Source organism: Poecilia reticulata, linkage group LG6 (assembly GCF_000633615.1).
Source record: "Poecilia reticulata strain Guanapo linkage group LG6, Guppy_female_1.0+MT, whole genome shotgun sequence".
NCBI classification, from domain to species: domain Eukaryota; kingdom Metazoa; phylum Chordata; class Actinopteri; order Cyprinodontiformes; family Poeciliidae; genus Poecilia; species Poecilia reticulata.
In genome coordinates this window covers 6,193,344-6,199,623 of record NC_024336.1, presented here as the reverse complement: position 1 = coordinate 6,199,623, position 6,280 = coordinate 6,193,344, and the positions used below count along the sequence as shown (strand labels likewise).

The following is a 6,280-nucleotide window of genomic DNA, read 5'->3' as shown; positions in this document are numbered from 1 at the left end:
GGGTAAAACACATTCATTTGTAGATCAGTGTCTGTAATGATGTTTCCATAATCAGAGGAAACCTGCACTGGTGGCTCTGTTCTATATGGGTAATATGGCTCACCGCCCAGGGTGTCATTCAGTCGTGGGACAATATTGGCACTCAAGAAAACAAGCAAAACGAACATCTGTCAGTTTCATGTCCAGACAATAAAAAAATGCACCATAAGGAATTATAACTATTTACTGATCCTGGTAAATGAGTGCCTGCTTCCAAAAGCTTCCACTGTTTCAAATATTAAAATGTCAGTTTTCTACTGGCTAAGAATCATTAAAACATAGCTTGAGATTCACAAAAACTTCACTCTAAAAGGTCTGCTCCAAAGAGCGACAGCTAGGATACACAGAGAAATATGCAGGGGTTTTTTTTGTTTGTTTTTTTTTTACTAAATTTTTTTTAAAGCAAAATTATAGAACGTGTTTAGTTTTCTCCAAAAATGTAGGAATAGTTGATCGATCTCCCGGGGTGCCATTCATGTCATCGCTGACCTGCTGTCTGAACGTTCCAGCATCAAAAACAACCATGAAACCAGAAAACGCTGCACTAAAACACAGAGGAGGATCCAGCATGCTGTGTGTAGCTGTACTTCACTATAAAACATATTACATAATCAAACTATTTAGTTTTTTCAAGCAATATGTGTTGCACAGTGTTTGAAGATTTCCCTTGATGTAAACAGTTTTCAGCCAAACGGCTACTATAAGACCTTACAGCAAAGAAATAGCTAACACGGCTAAAAAAAATAAATAAATAAATAAATAAAATACACGATGACACTTTTTACAACAATCACACCCGCTGGGCAGTCAGTCTGTTTACGGCGTAACGAGACACAGATAAACGTACAGCGCAGGACGAGCCGGGGCAGCCCCATCTGGTCCGGGTCTGTGGTGCTGAAGAGGCAGCAGCAGCAGCAGCGGAGGCAGAGATATGCAGACAGGCAGCAGATTCAGGGGCTATGACAATGAGTCAGCAATACAGTGGAGGAGGCTTGGGAGGGGGCAGGGGGGCGGGCGGGAGTGGAGTAGTAGGGGGTTGATTATGTGATCGGGGAGATGATGCATGCGTGACGTACACAAAAAATGCCATCTGTTAATTATGGAGCTGCAGAAAATAGCAGCAGAGCTTCGGTTCTGGTGGGATTGGACCGGCACAAAGCATGTCCGTAGAAGCCAACATTTAATAAAGACTCGAGTATTGATCGTCTTCAATGAAACTGTGTATTTTAGCTTTTTTTTTTTTTTTTTTTACACAAGGACAAAGAAATTATTAAACAAAATAAGCGTTTTTTTTAAATATATAATTTCTAATAATAAAGTATTTATTTGCAGTCTTCAGACATATCCAAATTGCTGTCCTCTCACATCCAGTGATTAGATCTACACTAAAGTGCAATAAATCAATGAGCAAGTACAAACAGCGTCGTGTTGCCACGTCGGGTTTTCGCTCTCTTCCACCGTGATGCCCTCTGCAGGGGTTCGGCCTGCTAAACTGCTGAAGCTGTGCGCTCCTTGAGGACTGCAGCTACCGGATGAGGGCATGTTTGGAGGGCACAGGAACTGCAGTGGCTGGTGTAGAAGCCAAGCTGCGCCTACAGAAAGGAAAAGACGAGGGAGGGTTTAAACAATACCTGGCGACTGAAAAAAAAAAAAATGGAAACAGCTGACAAACGGTGAAAGCCACAAGATTTATGTATGTAAAAAGTAGCTTAAAGTGAGCCTGAGAAACGAGGTTGGCGTGATTTAGGGGAATTTTCAGACGTAATGAACAATTGGATCAAAGAACAAAAACAATATTTATGTAGGCTGCAAAAAATATAAAAAGTTTCTCAATCTACAGTTATGTGGAAACACTCTTTGTCGCTGAAGGTCACTCAAAATTACCTAAATGAATCCTATTTTCCTAAATGTTGTAATAAAGAGATTTGTTTTTGCTTCGTTCAAATTCAGAACCTCCACCAAAGTCACGAAAGTCAAACAAGTTTGGAAAGCACAGATGATGGCGTCATGGCTTTTGTATTTTTCTTAAATACAATTTAAGTAAATTGGAGGCACAAACTGGATGTGCGAGTATTTAACGCACTGCTTCATGGAACAAACCTAAAGAAATCAGGACATTCTGGAACGAGAAAACGTCTGGTCGATCCTACTCTAACAAACCACAACATCAGTTCTTCTTCTGGAGGAAAAATGGGAAAGCTTGTAGTTGTGGTAATTTTCACTACGAAGTAGAGCAATGATTTTCTGATTAGAGGAAGATACGTTAACAGCTAACAGAGATCAGAAATTACGGTTTAAAGCATGAGTGGTATTGCGAAAAACCATGGCAACCGTTACCGCGTCCATGAAGGAATCTGACTGCACTTCTCACCTCGTCGTCGTCGTCGGCTGTCATCTCTTCAAATCTGTTGGCGTTGATAAAGAAAAAAGGAAGGGAGGGAGGAACGGAAGAAAACTCTGTCATTGAGGAGCAAATCTTTGACTCATACTGATGAGTCTGTACTTACCCGAGATGTAGAGAAGATTTCTTCCTCCCCTGCTGGCTCACACAAGCTTTTACTGTAAATTCATCCAGCGGTCCAGTTAATGTGTCCTGGTCAGGAAAACTGACCTGCGGCTGCATCACCACTCTATTCCTTTAAATGCAATATGAACAGCATCTTAAATCCAGCGATGAGTTCAGCCTGTAAGAGAGAGAGAGACGACTCATGTCGCATATTCACTTTCGAAGGATTTTGGGTAGGAAATGTATTTATTATTGTTTTTTTTTCTGTGAATAGTTTAGGAGATTATCTGACAATATTTGAATTTGTTATCCTAAGCATAATTGTTTTCTTTATTAAGGCATTGAAAAACAAACAAATAATAAAACAAAGAAGAAATTCGCTGCAAAAATATCCACATTCTTACAGTCAAAAAGAGCAATAGGCTTTGAGTTTGTGTCTGAAGGTTTCCAGAAAAGCTGTGATGCCTGCAGCCTGAAGGACATTAAACAAACTTACAAACATTTCTTTTTTTTTTTTTTAAACTACTGAATTACTAATAAAATGTTCATATTAAAACAAAACCGTTTAAAAAAAAAAACCCAAAATTTACAGAGATGTCCCTCTGTTTATCGCTGAAAATATATAAACACAGCAGGGTCTATAAATAAAACACAGCTAAAGAGAATTGCAGTATATTTTAGCTGATTCGTTTTTTTTTTTTTTTTCTTATTTTTTGCACACTTGAAAATGTAGACACATGCCGTAATGCATAAATGTCTTTTTTCATATCATAAACAGCTGACTCCAGCATCCCAGCAGAGAAAAACGCCCATCTACTCTCATGTTTTAGATTGTTTAAAAATTGTGCTAATTTATTGTGAAGTTTTAAGAAGTATTTTTGAGAGTGATGATTATTTTTTCTTAGGACTGAAAGCGACTAGAGGCTCTGTGTGTTGGAGAGAGCAGTCGGCGTTACACAGCTCTGCAGTTGAACAGCATTCCACTCATATATTGTTTTTATGAAAATCTAAATATCCGCAGAATCAAGATTCTAAGCTGTTTGTTGCATTTAGTGATTAATGGGTTTGATGGTTGACCCCAAAGGGTCAGCTCAGACGTTTCAAGAGAAGTCCTGTGAAATCCTTATCAGTAACAGTTTTATTGCAGACAGTAGGGAGATGTGACATCACTGTAAGGTTGTTGAAAAGTAAATAAATCCCTAGCTGGTGGAAAACTAACAATCTAGTCAGATTTACTCCCACTCCTTTTAGCTGAGTTTCAACTTTGAAATAACTCGTACCGAAAATGTTCATATCAGGAGTAAAGAAGGCTGGCAGATTACAGTAGTCTATAGTTCCTAAGGAAAATAATGATTGGTTTAATCTGCTGGTCAATCTGGTTAATTTTGAAACAACTATGAGACTGGGAAAGCACTCTAAAGCAAAAAGTTAAAGTCAAACTCTAAATCTATTCCCAAATGTTCAGAGAAAAAAAGAAAAAAGTAGACTTAATATCTGCAAACGCTACATCTTATCCCACTGATACAAACATTTGCACTTTGAGCGGCTTAGCTAAATCAGATGCTGTGCATCTGAGGATTTATTTACATTTTAACAAGATAATAAATAATATCACTGAACTTCACTTTAAAATATACAAATTATTCCCTTTGACTCTGATATAAAGTGGCAAACATTTCCTAATTGAGCATGTTCTATCAGGTAACAACAGGAAACAACAGAGAGCCTTTGCTAGCACATGCTAACACACGCTACATGTAGGTTTCCTGAAGGCATCGAAGACTAATACAGCTTTTCTTTTTCTGATTTCACTTCCGCGTAAACACATTGCTGGTAGATCGTTTCGTGAGATTTGTACTTTTTCTGGCAGCAGATTCAGGGCCGTGCATTTGTTCTTGCAGCAATTAAAGCCAGTGACCTTTGTTAGCGCTTCACACATCTCCAGTCAGCACGCAGAGACGGCGCTCACGTTGTCCGTATCTCAGCAGGGCCTTCGTGCCTCACTGTGATATCCTTTTGTGGTTTTGTGTTTGCCAGGCTGCCCGAGCGCCGTGCGGTGATGTAACCGAAGCAGGAAGGTCACAGCGGTGGATTCGTCGATGTTAACTTTTACAGTTTCTCACCCAGACAAGCTTGCTGACTCTGCGCCGTGAGCGACTGAAGCAACGTAAGATGAGATCCACATTGCCCCCAGACTACAAGGACGTTCTCGGGATGAGAACTTTGATAAAAACGACAGGATGGACAGAGAGACGATGTTGAACGTTTTAGGTGTGGATTGATTTTAATTACAGTATTTTCCAAAACGGATTCACACCTCCTGAGCTTCGTCTTTATTACGCTACGACCTTAAAGTTCAGTGTATTTAATTGGAGCTAAAGTAGGGAGCAGAAAGTAGGGCGTCATGGGGAGATAAATGGAAAATAATACAAAATCTAACAAGTGGGATGTGCATTTTCCTGCAATTAGAGGTCTTTTGAGGCATATATAGGTCTTTTCTAGGCATTACAACGTCCCTCATTATTCTTTTCAAAATCAAACTCAATCAGTTTAGCATCAGCTCCTCTGTCATTGTCACGGGGTTCAGGGTGATGGCATGTTTTGGTATAGGGTTGGAGTTGTGCCATAGATAGTTGGACCAATGATGTGGCTCATTGATCCAGTAAAATTCTGATTGCAACAGAATCCTATTGTGTGTGATTGTGTGTTCATATGACACACTAAAAACCACAAATATGATTTACCCTGGGTTGGACTATCTCTGAATCCCACTAAAACACACTTAGGTTTCTTGTCGCGATGTAATAAAAATATAACAGAGTTCAAGATATTTAAATACTTTTTTGCAAGGCCATGCATATTTTGTCTATGTTGGCGGTTTAAGGTGCAAATATTTCGATTGTTTTAAAGTCTTTTTTTTTTTTTCTGAAGATGTCCATCCAGACGTTCATTGTTCCCAGAGTCTCATCAGCTTTGGTGATACGATGAAGACTTTCTGCCAACCAGGTAATGCTTCACTTGGTTTCACATTCATCTGGTGATTTTACTACAGAGACGGAGGGCTGTCAGTAGTCTGAAGAGGTCCAGCGATTCACAGAGACCATTTGTGGACTTCCACAAGGACGAGAAAATTATGAACCTGCCCTTAATTATTAAACAAGTGTGTCAGCAGCCTGGCCTGATGGATGGAGGTAATGCAAAGAGGAAGTGGGGCAGGGAGCAGGCCGCAGGGACGGAGGGCGTAGCAAGGAGAGGGGGTTTCGGACCTCAGGGTACGGTAGCTGTAGACCCCTGAGATTTGGGATGAAGCGCTGGAGATCCAATAGTGCTGTCAAAGCTATTCTGGGCGTTATTAACATTCAGAAGCCGCTTGTAGCTTCTTGGAGATTAGGACTAATGTGCACCGGCAACTCTGCAATTTGGCTTCACAGAGCTATAAAGTCACGACCAGAGGACACTTGCGATTCGATATAGAATAATCATATGATACTGTGCATGCACAGCTGATTGGGTCGCAGCGAAAAAAGCCTCCTGAGTGGCATTTTGGATGACATCAACAGGAATGGCGTGGCACTTCTGTATAAAGGATACGGGATGAGCATCTGTCTTCAGAGAAATCGATCTGGGAATATCAAGAAGCCTGACTCAGGCAAACTGACCATTCTTTATGTTGTGTGTGTGTGTGTGTGTGCGCGTGTGTGTGTGTGTGTGTGTGTGTGTGTGTGTGTGTGTGTG

The 6,280-nt window shown here is 40.3% G+C and overlaps 1 long non-coding RNA gene across 1 annotated transcript; it reads left to right on the top strand.

Moving 5' to 3' along the window:
* Positions 1-2,689: 2,689 nt before the first annotated feature.
* On the top strand, positions 2,690-5,716 carry LOC103465815 (uncharacterized). Its single transcript, XR_533855.2, has 2 exons — positions 2,690-2,778; positions 4,583-5,716. It is a non-coding gene; the product is annotated as an uncharacterized LOC103465815 (long non-coding RNA).
* Positions 5,717-6,280: the final 564 nt, after the last annotated feature.